We start from the raw sequence: 17,001 nt of genomic DNA on the forward strand, positions 1-17,001 counted from the left end.
GTTCATCTTTCGCTGTGCTCGTTCGCTCGGTTACGAGGGATAACGCCGACGCTCGCCGCGGGAACGGGCGCAAGAGCTGCGCTCTTTCAGCGTTTTAGAACTGCGCTCTAATACGCTGAAACGTGCCGTTGATTCACTTTGAAGTATTTGCCTTTAAAGTTAGCCTCACCGCAATACAGGCGGGATGTGCGGTGAAGCATATCAAGCGAAAGAAGGTGCCACTGTTACGGGGCACAGGATGTATTCTTTAATACACACACACATACGCCTTCTCCGGACACAGTACGAGCACCGCGAAGCCCAATAAGTTTACTGGTAGGCCTTCAGAGTTTTAGATGCATACCCACTATTTTGTTGGTTTCAAACGTCCCCTCGACTTTCCGAGTTGTTTCATTTTACCGCCTACCGTTTCGCTACCTTCTCTAAACACAGATGGCTTATTAGGTGCCTAGGTGCTCTTACTGTGAACTACTGCGAACTATGTCCCGGGACAGTGGCCCCTTTCCTTTCGTGGAAAGGGGCCACTGTATATGTTTCGTCGGAATAAATTGCGCATGCTTCGCCACTTAGCAGTTCTGTACTGCGGCAAAGCTGATCAGTGAGTTCGAATTATACAGCGAAGGTCAATCTTGAGATCGAAAGAAGGGAAGTTTGGGCATACAGAATGCATGGGTGCCGACCGGGACCTTCGGTCTAGATCAAATTAAACGAAAAAATCGAATTTACAGAAGCCTACTGTATGAAGTTGTCTGGTGACGAATCATCTAAAAGTATGTCATGGGCTGAATTAAAAGACTGAAGCGGCATTAATGTGCTATGCAACGAAGATGCATCCAGAACGGACTGAAAAAACAGCTTCTTTAAGAAACGAGGCCCGGGTACTCAGGGTCTCAAAGTTGAGAAAGCCGCTTCATAGAACACCTGCCTCATGCAGACGCAGATGTTGAAGTGCATCACCTCATCAAGGAGGGAGTGCTGTAGCTAAGGGGCAGCATTTAAACGCTGCACCAATCTGAGTAATAATTGTGGGTGCACTTCCCTTTCACTTTGGTACTTTAAATGTCCACGACTTAAGCAGTATGTTGTGCGTGTTAGATAGCAGTTGCAATGGTATGTGCTGCGTTTGTGTACAGATCTAGGGAAAGATATGCCTTATATGGGGTGCGATATTGATATCAATGGCATCAGTTTTAAATTTGCGTGTGTTTATGCTCCATAGCAAGTTACGTGAATGGGAATGTTTCTGATTATCTCTATAACATAATTTGTACACTGATTGTGCACATGGTCCTTTTTGGAGACTAACTGTGTACGTGTGTAACCCGCAAGATAGTTTATCATCGAAGCTTGGTGGGAATACTTGAGTGATATTTCAAGGTCGGTGCTCAAATGTATGGCTGAAGGGATTGTGCAGCTGGCGATAGTACAGCTTGATTTGGCTAAGGCATTTGACAAGGTGAATCACTCATTCTTGGTGTACTAGAACATGTATATATTGGATTCAGGCTCATTAGCAGTGTCAGAGTCTATTATGCTAATGGACCTGCACTCTATACCAATGCTAAGGGAGAAAAAAAAATACTCTGCATGGAGAGCATGGTCACACCACTAGCTGCTATGATGGGCTGACACTATGCTCTGCAGGTTACCTATGCACCAGCACCAAGGTGGAATAACTTAACGAAGCCAGCAGCAAACCCGAAAAGCAGGATAGGAAAGAGGAGGAAGAAAAAATAAAAAGGCAGATCCCATGCATACCTGTAAATTAGTAGTAAGTGAAGTTGTCTTTGCTGCACACTGAAATGTCTTCAGTTCTATTAACACTCCTCACTCAATGCACACATCCCATTTTGTGCCCACAATTGGCTGCTTTTGTTGCAGACTTTTTCACTTCTCTACAGACGACTCCATCACTTCTTTCCTCATGTTCTGCTCTATTTGGGCACCTACCCCAGTCGCACATACACATTCTGAAGGATTGGTCAAGAAGTGTTCACATACCCAGTGGCACAAGTTGTGTACTATTCAAAAGGAAGAGAAATCTCTGTATAGAAAAGTAGAATTTTTAGCCAGTGCATATTCGCTTACATGCTACTGTGCAGGGAATGGGACCAAAGGAAAGAAAGACCCCCAAAAATTAACGCTCTCCACTTAAACACTGGGGAACACTACCTCCACAATGAATGAACTTTTCTTCTTTTTGACAGAAGATTACTCTCTGTGCATCTCTGTATGTTTGCAAGACTTACTGCACATAATATTGCGCTTCTGCTGATGCTACAACAGAACAGAATAATGCACCTGAAGAGCAATGATTGGTCAATGCCGCCACTTGCAGCTGATTTGAAAGCTGCAGCACTGAGTTGAAAGAACTTAAAAACGAAGGCAACGGTAAGCCTCAGGCAGGATTCGAAAGTGAAGGAAGAAGTCATGTCTCTCCACTTGTTTGCCACCGGAGAGCACCACCCTCCACAGAGGAAGGCAACATGTGGGCTAGAATCAACAGTGAAGAAAGTTTTCTTCTTGTTGAAAGCAGATAGCTCAGGCATGTTTTAAATGTTTACTCAAATCAATACCAGATGAAACAGTGTGAGGCACCTAACACTGCATGAAAAAGAACACCACTGAAACAGCATATGTAATCTTGAATATGTGAAGAACTAACTACATAGATAGGATATATTGTAATGTTGCCATCTGATCTCTTAAGGGTTAGTGTCAGGGGTATGAATGACGAGCAATTCTATAGGAAGCCACAATGATACATTTCAGTCCATCACCAAGGTTTTTGCACCATCACAGTCTATGGTGCATTTTATCACACATGTGCTTTTTATCTGTATAATATTACATACCCTATCTGTACAAAACTGGACATATCTGCAATGTACACAATTGTGTACAAAGTACCTGCTGCTGACACTGCAGTACCAATTAAGCCACACTCCATCTCAGTGGAGGGAAGTGTAGGCAAACGAGTTCTGTGGAAATTCGTAAGATGGAGGATCTCTCTCAAGACAGAAAGTTGGCCATGACTAGTATATACAGCAGTGCTCCGATTTGAGCCTCTAAGAAAGTGCCAGTTCTTTCGAAATAGGTTAAACTTAGCACAAAAAAATGTATTACAATTAAGGTCTCCAAGGCAAATGTCTTTAGCCAAATTAAGTTTTGGTTAACATATACTGCAACCTGAAAATCTTAACTCATGTGGCAGTCTAACATTCATAATCACCGAGCCATCAACTTTCAAAGCTTAAAGATGCATACATTGCCTAGCTCTGTGAAGGGTTCTTGAAGTGCCAGTCCTTGTTTGCAATTGTTCATTTATTCTGTTAAGCAAGTATATACAATTCAACAGTAAGGGTAGCTGGGTGAGTTGGTGTGGTATCATACATATATAAAAACATTTCAGCTTACAGAAAGAATTCGAGCCTTTTAGTGAGGTGTATCCAACTTTAGAGGAATTCTCTATGACATACAAACCACAATCACTTTGGCCAATTCAGTCTGCTTTGAAGGAGAGAAAATTTCACAAATTATGTAGGCATCGATTGAAGTATTGCCCAGAACATAGCGTACTTCTGCAAAAGCAATGTAAAATAGCAAGACCATATTAAAGTCACAATATTAAGTTAAATGAATTCCATAAAAACATTTACTATTATTAGTGACAGATATATTTCTGAAGACAAAAAATTGAAAGTTTTGATTTTAAAATGTAAACTTTCGCTCCAAGTCTTACACTGTCCATAAATTTAGTGAGCAGAAATGTCAGTCCAGAAATATGGATAACTTTTACATGTAAATAAGCAAGGCAACAGAATTTAAGGCTTTTCCTTTAGCAGCAAGAGAAACCATCTCCTATCTTATGTCATTTATTTATTTATTTATTCATTTATTTATTTACTTATTTATTCATACTGTTGGGCGTTCTTACAGGGAGGGTAAAAAAACACACACACACTTATACCAGGTAAACAAGTACATCAAGAGGCAGCATAATCCTTTAAATACATATCTAAGGATTGTTCGAACTGACGAACATTAATTGAATTAACCACAAAGCTTGGCAACGCATTCCACTCTCATATCACGGCTAGAAAAAATGAATAGCAAAACACACCCCACTGCAAGCAAAGTGTGGCTGTAAAACATAATTGTTTTACGAGCGCTTCGTTTCCCTGGCAGTGCTACATACACATCTCTATCAATTTTAAGTCATTCATGCAGCACCTGAAGAAAAGACTTTGAGCCGATTCTTTTGCTTTCGTGCTTCTAGTGGTTCCAGTTTGCAAGACTGCAGCATTTGTGTGACTAAATATAACCAACGACACTTGGAGCATATGAAGCACACAGTGCAGCATTGAATTTTTTCTAAATCTGTTTTTAATCCTTCCTCACGAGGGCACTAAATGACCCAGGCATATTCTAGTAATGGCCTAATGAAAGTCTTGTAAGCGATCAGCCTTATATTTCATGTAGCTTGGTCTAGTTTCACCCGCCGTGGTTGCTCAGTGGCTATGGTGTTGGGCTGCTGAGCACGAGGTCGCGGGATCGAATCCCGGCCACGGCGGCCGCATTTCGATGGGGGCGAAATGCGAAAACACCCGTGTGCTTAGATTTAGGTGCACGTTAAAAAACCCCAGGTGGTCAAAATTTCCGGAGTCCTCCACTACAGTGTGCCTCATAATCAGAAAGTGGTTTTGGCACGTAAAACCCCAAATATTATTATTGGTCTAGTTTCTGCCTCAAGAATCCTAGTTTCTGATTCACTTTCGAGCACACATTCTTTATATGCATATGCCATGGCACAGTTTACACTATTGTAATGACTAAATGTTTAAATTGACTAGCATGAACTAATAAATTTCGATTAAATGTAATAATATCCCATGAAAGGTAAAACAGTTCCAGCAGAATCCATCTCGCGATGAATGTCGACGTTGATGCAATTAGCATTGAAGCAATGTAGGAACACAGCATATTTGCCAACGCCAAAACACATGCAAGATGGGTGTATGCAACCGGGCTCCTCTCTCGCGCTTCCCACTGGTCACACTGTGCCATCTAGCGGCACTGCCACGAAGTCTGCAGTGCGTGGCACGTGTGCATACATATATATTCAGACAAGATTGTCTGAACATATATGACACAGTTTCAATTCTACCTAGCACCCAAGAAATATTAAAGGTATTTCTTTTTGTCATGAGGAGCAGCACATACTTAGGGGCACATACCCTGTGGCCTAAGTTGGCGTCAAAAAGGTTCATTGACGAGGGACACATGTTACCCAGTGCCACATACTCAGTAATTCAACATGGCGTCAGATGGTTTAATTGAAAAGCTGCACATAGCCTGTGACTCAAGTTGGTCTAATGGTTGCTTTCAAACCCGGTTTTCTCAGCACAGCAGCCTGATGCTCTACCTATTAGACCATGGATTACCCTGTGACACAAGTTGGCAGGGAAATGGTTAGAGACACTGATAGATAAATATACAGATGGATATAGATAGGTAGAAAGCCACCAGAAAGTGCGTGAAGTATCCTAACCATGCTAACCACATTGAAATGCAGCAGCAGCAATTGGTTTATAAAAACTGCTCCTCGGATTTAATCCAATGCCACATGCCAAGCTCCTGAGCTACTCGCATATGATACGGACTGAAATAGCTGCATATGACCTAGAATAGTCAGTCTATTTGCCTATAACTTGCATTCATTTAAAGTTTGACAAATGTTGGTTCCCTTGGAAATCTTGGAAAACTGCAGATGGAGTGATCCAATGATATTATGACAGTCAGGCACAGACACACACGTCAGTCTAGCCGCGTCTCACATTGCTGATGCAGTACATGCAACAGCTCAATGCCTCGTATGTCTGTGGTTTAAAGCTTAATTTTCACTGCAATGCTCTCTTGCTCTTCATTCTTTACCAGGGACACATTCAAACAAGCTTAAAGTTGACACCGTGACAAAAATACTAATTTTGGTGTGTTTGAGCTGGAGACATTGCTGGCCTGTCATATGAATTCATCAGAAAAAAATCCTTCACATTGTAACTGAAAGACCCAGCCTCTGGAGGTAGCCATGATAACAACCACACTAGTGTCCCTGTATTGCTCTGTATATGCTCGGGGGCACATACAGGGACACTAGGCTGCACTACCGTCCATTAGGCAGGCAGGCAGAGAAAAAGTGTTAAATCAACCACCTACTGCTGTTGCAGTAAGAACACACAACCCTCCAAAAAAAAAAAAACTATCTTCAAATGAAAAAAAATTATTTTCATTTAGTACAAGAAGCCTTTAGTTCCTTTCAAAGTAATCTCTAATGAAGTCAACACAGTTGTCCAACCTTTTCTCCCACTGCTCGCAGCAACACTGGAGGTCACAGCTTCTGCTGTTGAGTGAGTGGCCCCTGCAAAATTGTCTCCACCACGTGTAGTGGTAAATTTTCATTCTTTATAAAATTTTCTTCTTTAAAAATGAAACAAAAAAAATCACAGGGAGCTTGAACTGATGAATAGAGTTAGTGGGGTATGCCGGCCCGTCTCGAAAGGCTAAATACCACGTCATTACTAAAGCAGTGTGAACTGCGGCACTATCGTGATAAGAGAAACCAATCACCCGCATTCCACAAGTTTGAGTGCTTCCATCCAAATTCTATCTTAATCTCCTTAATACTTGCTAGTCAAATTCGTGATAGACAGTCTGTACAGGAGAAGCAAATTCCCCCTGCTTAATTCCAAAAGTGTCAAAGAATAAAAAAAGAAACTATCGTCATAGTCTTTACACAAGTGCATTTTTGCATTTTTTTCGGTCTTGGTGAAGAAGTAGTTTTCAACTTACTTTAAGCTTGCCTGGCTTCCGGGTCATACCCCGGGACCAGACGGGTTCACCAACAAACTCCTCCGGAACCTGGACGACAAGGCCATCGAAATCCTAACGGCAGACATAAACGAGGTGTGGAGCTCTGGGCACAGTCAGGCCAGGAATGGCGCATAGCCAAGGTGGTGCTCATCCTCAAACCGGGGAAACCTCCACACGTAAATAACCTGCGTCCCATCTCTCTAACATTGTGCATTTGCAAAGTGGCCAAACATGCAGTACACAATCGAATCATCGAACACATAGAAAACCACTAACTATTTAGGCATAATGTAATAGGTTTTAGAAAGGGACTCTCCACACAGGACGCAATGCTCCTCCTGAAAAGATCCATATTCGAGAACGAGACGTGGGACGTCCACGGAATCATTGCACTCGACCTCGCTAAGGCCTTTGATAAGGTGGCTCACGAACACATCTTGAATGAAATTTCCTCTCTCAACCTAGGGTGGAAACTCTTTAATTTCACTCTCTCGTTCCTATCAAAAAGGAAAGCGTTCCTTCTACTGAGCACGATCTCGGGCGGTCCTTATGAACTGGTTAACTGTGGAACCCCTCAGGGCTCAATCCTATCTCCGCTACTATTCAATATCGCCATGCATAAACTCTCCGAAAGGGTGGCTGAACTCCCAAAAATAGGCCATGCATATTGTGCAGATGATATCACAATTTGGTCTCCGGGGGGTCTCTGGCCGATCTAGAGCAATCTCTCTAGGCAGCCATAGAGGTAACAGAAGAATTTCTTACATGCACGAGTCTCAAGCTTTCACTGACCATATCTGAACTCCTCCTCTACAGACAGTCCAGGCAGGGCGTTAGGAACCTCGAGCCTGTGGAAATGCTGCCAGTCAAAATTACAACATGAGAAGGGCACCCCATTCCGAGGGTGAACTTCTTCAAAATTTTAGAACTTTTAATCAATGCCAAAGGCTGTAATGCAGAAGCTCTAAACAAGCTAGGTGCATAGGCGAAAAATATACAAAGACTCATCACTAGAATGACAAGCAAAAGGGGAGGTCTCAAGTAGGACAGCCTACTCAGGACAACCTACTTTTAGGCTCTTACAGACAAGATCCTACCCCACCCCCGAAGCGCTTAGTTGGATTGACCCCACTTCCCGCAGTCGTGCTCCAAATATGGTCACACATGCTGCTCCTTAGACCACACGCTCTGGCTGCCCATACAATGCGAGCTCCGACCTTCAATACAAGTCCAAGTGGGACATCTTGCTGAAGAGCTCGGAATTCACGCACCAACTACAGGCCATCTAGAGGGCCCGCAACATCGCAGAGAGTCACCATCTCACGGTCCCATCGTGGGCGGAGCCACCAACTTGATTGGGGAGCCGAAGTCAAGTTCCTTAGGACACTTCAATAAAGTTCTCGTCACTGACACCTTTAACACCAGCTTTTGTAACCTGTGATTACCTTCAAAAAAGGCCTGGGTCACTTTTAATGTGATGTTTTAAATCCTGGCACAAAATTAAAAAAAAGCGATATTTGTTTTGTCGTTTCGTCCTTTGTGAGCATGTGGGGAACGAACATTGCGACAATGCATCTCATGCCCAATTCTACACTCAATATCCACTCAAGAGCTCTAACTCATACCAGCAGCTTCTAAAACCATGTTAATTGTTCAGGGACAACTCTTGTTGAGTTTTTGTCTAACCTTTTTATAGCTATGACTAGTTGAAGGGTGGCCAAAATTAGGATGCACTTTTCTTCTCTGGAATCCACCCAAGCCACTCAAAAACTCATGCATGGCTCAGTGCCTCCTCCACAAATGTCGTTTGAAGTATTGCAAGTGTTGCTTTTGTCATTTTTCCAAGGAGATTCTCTGTCCATTACAAACAGACATTACAATTTCACAAGAGTAATGTGACAACAGTCTGGAAAAGTCACCGCAAACACGCAGGGCATTTTATGGCAATGTTGGCGTGGTACTGACTTGTGAAGTGTCCACCTGCACCTACCTAACAGTAGAACGCAGCAATACAAATACAAAGAGCTCCATGAAGTCAGTCATGTTTTTTTTTTTAGTCCCCACTTGTATACACAACATTTCGAAGGATTTAATATAAGGAATATCAGAGAATATAAAGGCAACTTGTGAATATTAGGTTACATTGTTCTGTTCAACAACGGTAAAGATAGCTTACAACTAGAGATGTCTGAATATTTGAAATTTCGAACATGAATCAAATACTCTTTGCTATTCAATTTGTTTTTGAATGAATATGCTAGTCGAAATTGCCAAATATTTCTTTCTGTTCAAACATAAAAGATAGCGACACTTATTAGAATCTACAGGGAGGAATGCAAGTGCAAGTGGTGGGTATTTTTGACAATTCTGCTGCACGATAGCCACGGTTACAGTGCAGAAGCACCAGTTCCAGAGCGATCACACTGAGCAGCCAACTTCTGCACAATAATTTTCTGTTGTTCAACAAAAATGCCTCAAACTTAGGCAGCCTCAAGTTTCTTTTTTTCTATATTTAAGCAAAGCAAGCTGTAACTTGGCCAATGCCACCATGTTTGCATTCATTTGAACAGATTTACAGTGCTGTAGTACTGAACTTAGCTCCTTCAGTGAACACAACACTCTACAAGCACCTTGTGTTGTGCCATTCCTTTGTTTCATTACTTTAATAGCCATGGTATACCAGATATGATACTGTTTCAGTTATAATAGCCTTTCTTTTCCAATCACCAGCTGCTAACTTGTCGTTATGAACAGTATAACATGCATCAAATAATGTAGATGAGGCTTTTTATTTAACCAATTTACTACACACCTTTCTTTAGTTTAAATATAGAAAATATTTGGCATTTGATTTTTGAAGGTCAATTATTTCTAACAAAAATGTGTTTCATTTGATTAAGAAATTTTTGTACTTACAACAAAGGATTGAGGACAGGTTTGAAAATTTATAACATTCAGTAGCCAGGCTAGGAAACAAGTTCATAACTTGGGGGGGGGGGGGGGGGGGTTAGTATTCTGTAAGTGTCCACCTAGTGGGCATGTTCATTTCGTCTGCTGCTGAAGTGTTGATTGAGTGAAGGCACCTGTCTCCCTCTGACACATACCCCAGTCTTGCCAATCAGAAATTCAGCAGCAAATGAAATGGACATGTCCACTATGTGGACACTTGCAGAATGCCCCCCCCACCCCCTGGTGTCTGGCATCTTGAAGCTGTGAAAGGGTATGTTTATCTAGGACAAGTAGTGGACAGGGGACCTGGATCATGAGAAGGAAATCACCAAATGAACAAAAATGGGCCGAACTGTATACGGCAGGCACTCAGTCATGAATGGCAGCTTACTGGGAGAAATAGAGAAGAGGTTCTTTGGGTACATGATCAGGTAGCTCCTTTCCTAAGCCTAAATACCCCGTATTACTGTGCATGTGTTTGCTAATTGACCTATAGCAAAAATGTTGCTGTGCATGTGTAAGTAACCATGTAACCATGACCACAGACTAGCAAAATGAACTATCATTCCTGTTCAACATCTTCCCCTTTATTACAGGTGAACCCTGTCTATGCCTCTGCTCTGCCAGAGTCTGTGGGGTCTGCGGGTATAGGGCAACTACGAGGTCCTGGAATTTTTGCAGTAATTTTGGAAAAGCTTTTGTGGCCTTTGGAGGGGGAAGGCACTTGAGGGGAGAGATGCAGTCTGTGAATGAGAGTATGTGGTTAGAAAACACGAAGTGGAACTCATTATTTTGCAAATCCTCAATTGGTTGATCGATGGTGTCCAACATTCCAAAGCAACATAAGTGCTATGATAGACACCATAATGTTGCAGGGCTTTGAATTTAGTTGTAATCCCCTTACCACAGCTATATCATGTGATGAACAGTGCACCCTGTCTGGAGTTATTTTTTTTTCATAGTAATGAATGTTAACAAGACTCGAGATGCTTTTGTGACACAGCAAATTGACCACCTGGGATTCTTCAAGGAGCACTCAAAGCTTAGTACACAAGCATCTTTGCATTCCAACCCCATCAGAATAGTCACCAGTGCTGGATATCATAGCTGCAACCGTGTGCTCAGCAGCAGAACACAGCCACTTAGCCACTGCAGTGCGCACATTGGGTTTTTGCTGTGAGCAATCTTTTTCCATCCCCAAACACACTCAGTTCATGAGTTTAGTGCATGACTGTAACATTTCGATGCTGCTGAAGTACTGCAAGGTCTGTATTTCCTTTTAATCTTTAGGGGAAATACTTTCAGGGAGTGTGGAGGCATGGAGAGCAGGTACAGCAGGCTTCCTTTGAAGGAGCTGTTCAAGCATTCTTGATTTCACTGTCTATAGGAGTCACTTGAAAAGAAGCATGACCAGCTGCCATATAATTATTTTTCTGTTTGCCATATATTTTCTTTTTTATACAGAACTAGAACATTTTTGTTCACTATGTGGCAGTTCTTGAAATAAAGTACAAAGACGACAAAAGACCACCTCTTGGGGAACAATGTTAAAGGCACTACACTTTGTCTCAAAAGAACCATGCAATGCAATCAAAGCTGTTTGTGTAATGTGGATCCATGCTTGGACAAGCTGACACTAATCAACGAAACACATTTCTGGCATGTAATAGTGGGGCAACTACGTAAGGAAGTGCTACCTTGGTCCCAGCATCTGTGAAGAAATGTGCATGCTGGCCAGGCCAGCAACAATTGCTAGACTCCCCCACACAGCAGGAGCAATAAAATAAACAAGTACTTCCTGCATTTGTGCTCGGCCATGGAAGGCAGAAGAGCACAATTTGTATTTTGACTGGATTACATAGCATATACCTTCATATGCACTGCAAACACTTCTTGCATTGAAGCATACATCATTTGTTTTTTCATAACAAGAACAACAAAGGCATGATCACAAACTTCTTGTATACTACTGATTGTCACATGTGGTGTACATGTGCATAAAAGCTAGCAAAATAACGCTAAGTAACATTACCATTGCTAGCTTCTATAGCCTGGTTTAGCAGACAACTCACACTGTTTTGATTAGCAGATGCACTGCTGTCTTTCACAACACTGTCACAGAGACTGTGTGTCGTCTCAATCACTGCAACCAGTTCCACCACAGTGTCAGATACATCATCATCTTGGCATGCTGCCCAGGAATGCAGAGGTCTCCTGTCACAAATTGCATAAAAGCCTTCGGAAGGCAGTGTCTTGTTAAAGGGCTCTCCTGGGCTTTTCTGACACAAACCACCACTTCTACAGTCAATCACCTGTGACCGATCACCACTGTTGTAACAAAACGCAGCCTGATTTTCCTTGGTCTGTGTACAAGGCAGGGCATAACACCATGGTATACTACTGCTCACACCAGTGAGATTTTCATCACACTCATGTTCTCGACATTCCATATTATCATAGATGCCTAGAGTTTCTTCCTTCTTGTTTCTGCAATCAAGGGGCAGTTCAACAGTGGCAGCCTCCTCGACAATTAAGTCCGTGCTAGACACAACAAAAGTTTCGGGCAACTCAAAGTTACCAGCACACACAGGCACTACATGCGACTCATTGTGCCATTCGTGGCTTCCAGACCCGTTCTTCGTCTCTCGCACACGTCCATAAACAGTAGCACTTTTGTAGCAACCTTGTAGTCCTGTTCGTGATTCGGAGCTCTGTTGCGAGATTCTGTTCTCATACGACGGCGGCATGCGCGCTCTCGCATTTCGCACAGAGCGGAGTGAGTGTTGTAGGTCGTCACAATTGTCAGAAGCTCCAAAGGCGTGGAGTAGGCGACTGCTTGCTAGTTTCCGTGCTTTTTGGCTTCGTTTCCACTTTTTGGTTGCCGTTGGTCCCGCCGTGAAGTCTATGAACCTTTTATATTTCCTTACCGATGTAAACTGCTTTAAACCATCGGTGCGTAGTTTTGGATTTTCATATATAGTTTCCAGGAGCTTGCATTGCGGTGCCATTCGATACGAGTCGTATGAAGTGTAATATTCGTCGTCTTGTCCATCCATAGCTTCAGAACCTGCGCGCATTTAAAAAGAAAACAATTTCAGTCAAGATTAAACTTTCCGACAAATGAGCACAACATCGAAGTCTATAATTTTGAAGAACCTATTTCGATGGAAATTCACAGTAATAAATGGAAAGTGGCAAAAACCATTTTAACTATACACGCAAGAAACTTGTCCAAACAAAACGAAGGCGCCAAGGCAACCAGATATAACGAGAAATCTTTGGCAGGGTTCCACTTTACCTCATTTGCGGCGCAGGTCCACTGGTTTGCCTGCTTGCGTTGTTCTCAGCTGCAGTACTAGTGTGAGTGCACAGCTCTCCGATCATGGAAAAACATATATATATACGACATCAAAACACCAATATCAGGAACAACAACATCCCCATAGTCCTGCGCGCCGTTATGGCAGCGCAACCAGTGTTGCCAACTAGAAATTAAAGAAAACGGCTAGTCGAGTCCCTCAAAAGCCCAAAACTCTAAAACCCGCGATACTCACGATATACACGATACGAGTACCCAGCATTTTTCTCCCTCCATGTCCGCTAAGTACCCGCTGATCACCATCACGATCACAAAAAAAAAAAAATGCACGTTAAACACAGTTGAGAAAAAAAAAGAAACTACACTGGACCGAGAAATTTTTCTTTTCGACCGTAATGAAATAAAAATATATGAATTAATCTCACTATATTAATGAGCACTTTTATGTGCAAATATAAAGTGCGGTAACGTTGCGAAACAATCACTGACCGGAAAGCACGTTAAACTGCACGTTTTTAAAAATTCGTGAGGCCGCAACAGACAGATAATGGGACAGATTACTAGCGAAACTCTTTGGCCTGCATACATTATGAAATCATGCAAGTTTTTTACACGGCACCACACTACGCCGTCACAAGTGCCGCCGCGGTAGTTCACTTTAGCCGCAGTTGAAACTCTATGGCTGCAACCGCTGCTGCAGCCGCGCCAGTATCTTCGACGCGCGTGACGTTATAACCACGGAAGCGCAGGCCACGTGCACAGGCTCCGTCGCCACACTTTCCCCCTTTCATTATTCGTCAAACAGTATTTAAAACAAAGCGCATTAGGCCACCTTGCGACATTCTTTATATACATATGTTCGGCGTTGTAAGAAAAACATTATATATATAACTTGCGACACTCTTCTTTATATACATATGTTCGGTATTGTAAGAAAAACACTATATATATAACTTATGTGGTTCTATTTGGACCCAAGCCCAAGATATTAGACTTATTTTTGGAAGTTCACAGTGTGCTTGAAGCCTTGTAATGGTTGGGTTCGGGCATGAAATAGATGGTAGCTGGCCCATGCCATCGTCCAACTCATCTACGCTGAGGACGTTGTTGAAGGGAGAGTTGTTCTCATCGAGAACGAGGAATATGGGATTTTTTACAGTATCTACATGAGAATGTTACAGTTCATCAGTCTAGCATGACTGAAAGAGAATGCACACTGAACAGCTGACAATGGCTGCTTAAATACACTCTGTCCTCCCTAGATCCCTAGGTGAGGGAAAAACGGCCGTTCAACCTTCAACCAATTCGGAGCGTCCAGAGTCATCGTAGCCAACCCGCCTTTGAGGGGGAGGGTTTACACACTCACTTCCGCACAGGTTTCACTGACCACACCGAGGTGAGAGGGTTCTCGCAGACACAGGTCTTGACCCGAGCAGGCACGTCTTTATCCCAGAGTTGACCCTGCAGTCATTGGCCGCCGCCGCGTCTGCCCATTGACTGACGACTTCTAAGACCCGTGAGACGGCGCCGCAGAACACCTTCTTCCAGGAGTTCCCCCACTCCAAACAAACCGTGACGGTGACGGCGAATCCACTAACATTACTTGGTCCGCAGACTGCGTCTAGACATACCGGCGCCACTCACTTGGGGACGCGGCATATTGTTGTCCTTAGAAAGCAAGTCGCCGCAGCAGACATGCCGGCGCCAACGAGGCGCATTCTTGTTTTCCCAAAGCAAGTCATCGCAGCGGGCCGGGCAGAGTTCGACGGTCGCTTCCCCGAAGAGTGCCAGCACCCGCAGGTCGAATGCTATTCGGTGCTCCCTTTCAGAGGGCGTCTGTTAAAGGACTTGCTATATGCGAGTAATTCGGAATGTACCGTTGATAGTACCCCACAAGTCCCAAAAATGAACGAATGTCTGTTTTTGTGAGCGGCTGTGAAAAATCTCCAATCGTAGCTGTTTTCAGCTCAGCCGGCCGTCTCGTGCCCTGGCCGACAACATGGCCCAGATAAGTAACCTGCGAGCAGCCAAACCTACTTTTCCGCCTTCATCGTTAAGCCTGCTTCCCTCAACTGTGAGAACACTTGTTCGAGGTGCGATATACGTGCTGTTCCCAGCTGTCCGAAAAAATTGCTACATCATCAAGATATGGCAAGGCGAACTCCTGCAAGTCTTCTAGGACAATATCCATTCACTTAGAGAAGCTAAATGGCACACTCTTCAGTCCGAAGCTGAGGGCGAGGGCGAAAAGTGCCTACAGGTGAGATAAATGCGGCATAGTGGCTGGCACTTTCTGAAAGGGGAACTTGCCACTATCCCCGCACGAGATCTACAGTTGAAGTGTATTTAGCAGCGCTAACTCTTTCGAGTTGTTCCTCAATGTTGGGTATCGGGTACAGCTGATTCCTAGTGATGGCATTGAACTTCCTGTAGTCAAGACACGGACAAGGGTCCTTATTAGGGGTTTCTACAAGTATTAGCAGTGACGTGTAGTCACTCTCAGCGGGCTCAATAACTCCCAACTCTAGCATGCGCTGTATCTCTGCCTCCATAGTTTCTCTCTGTCATGGAGACACCCTGTAAGGCTTTCATCTCACAGGTTCGGTCGATGTCAGCTCTATTTCATGAGTTATTAGTTCGGTTCTACCTGGCCAATCGCTGAATCTGTTGAGATATTCCTCTAACATCCCTTTTAGCTCATCTAGCTGCTTGTGTTTGTGAGCGTGCAAGCTTACCAAATGTTTTACTACTTCTAGGCTGATTTCAGAGTTGGAGGTCGCCTTATACTAATTAAATTCGGTACTAGTGTCATCCTGCTCCTTGAGTAAAGTTAACGACTCCGCTCCGCTCTACGTATGGCTTCATCATTTTGCAGTGGTATATCCTCACCTCCTTCCTGCGACCGGCCATTTTCAGAGCATAGTTAGTGTCTGAAAGTTTGTGCAACACTTTAACGGGTCTGTCCCAGCGAACTGCAAGCTTGTTCTTTCTTGAAGGTTTGAGGATCATTACCTGGTCTCTGGCGTTAAACGTACGAAGCCTCGCATTCTTGTCGTAATAGAACTTGGCATTCTTTTGAGCTACTCCCATGTTCTTTTCGACTAGTTCTTGGGTTGCACTTAGCCGTTCCAGCAGATTTAGCACGTATTCTACTACTGTTGGACTCTCTCCTCTTTCCTCCCACATCTCTCTTAACATTCTCAGTGGAGAACGGAGTGACCTCCCATACGCTAGTTCTGCTGGCGAGAACCCTGCAGCCTCATGAAGAACCGTTTGCAAAGCAAACAAAGTGGCCGGAAGACAATTCTCCCAGTCCTCCTTGTGCTCATAACAGAGCGCCCGCAAAACTCGCTTAAGCACTGAATGCTACGTCTCTACACTATTTGACTGAGGGTGATAAACGGAACTGTGTATCAACTTTATCCCGCACTTTTGTAAGAATGTGGAAGTCAGTGCACTGGTGAATACTGACCCTTGATCCGCCTGAATTTCGGCTGGAAACCCAACTCGTGCGAATACTGCCAAAAGCATGTCTACTACTTCAGTGGAGCTGAGCTCTTTCAGAGGGATCGCTTCTGGAAACTTTGTAGCCGGACACAGCATGGTAAACAAGTACCTGTAACCCGACTTTGTCTTTGGTAGAGGCCCTACCATGTCTATCACAAGTCGTCTGAAAGGTTCCGATATTAAGGGCACTGCCTTTAGCGGAGCTTTCTATGTTTCTCCTGGTTTACCCGAGCGCTGGCAGGCGTCGCATGATCTTACAAAGTTTTCTGCGTCTTTGAAACAGCCAGGCCAGTAGTATTCTATAAGCAACCTTTCCTCTGATTTGTTTATGCCTAGGTGGCCAGACCGACCATTTC

The 17,001-nt window shown here is 43.5% G+C and overlaps 1 long non-coding RNA gene across 1 annotated transcript; it reads right to left on the bottom strand.

Moving 5' to 3' along the window:
• Window positions 1-11,244: 11,244 nt before the first annotated feature.
• Window positions 11,245-13,428, bottom strand: LOC142579078 (uncharacterized). The gene is made up of 2 exons (XR_012827351.1): window positions 13,118-13,428; window positions 11,245-12,886 (listed from the first exon to the last, which is right to left on the bottom strand). It is a non-coding gene; the product is annotated as an uncharacterized LOC142579078 (long non-coding RNA).
• Between the last annotated feature and the right edge of the window lie 3,573 nt (window positions 13,429-17,001).

Source organism: Dermacentor variabilis, chromosome 1, assembly GCF_050947875.1.
Source record: "Dermacentor variabilis isolate Ectoservices chromosome 1, ASM5094787v1, whole genome shotgun sequence".
Classification (NCBI taxonomy): domain Eukaryota; kingdom Metazoa; phylum Arthropoda; class Arachnida; order Ixodida; family Ixodidae; genus Dermacentor; species Dermacentor variabilis.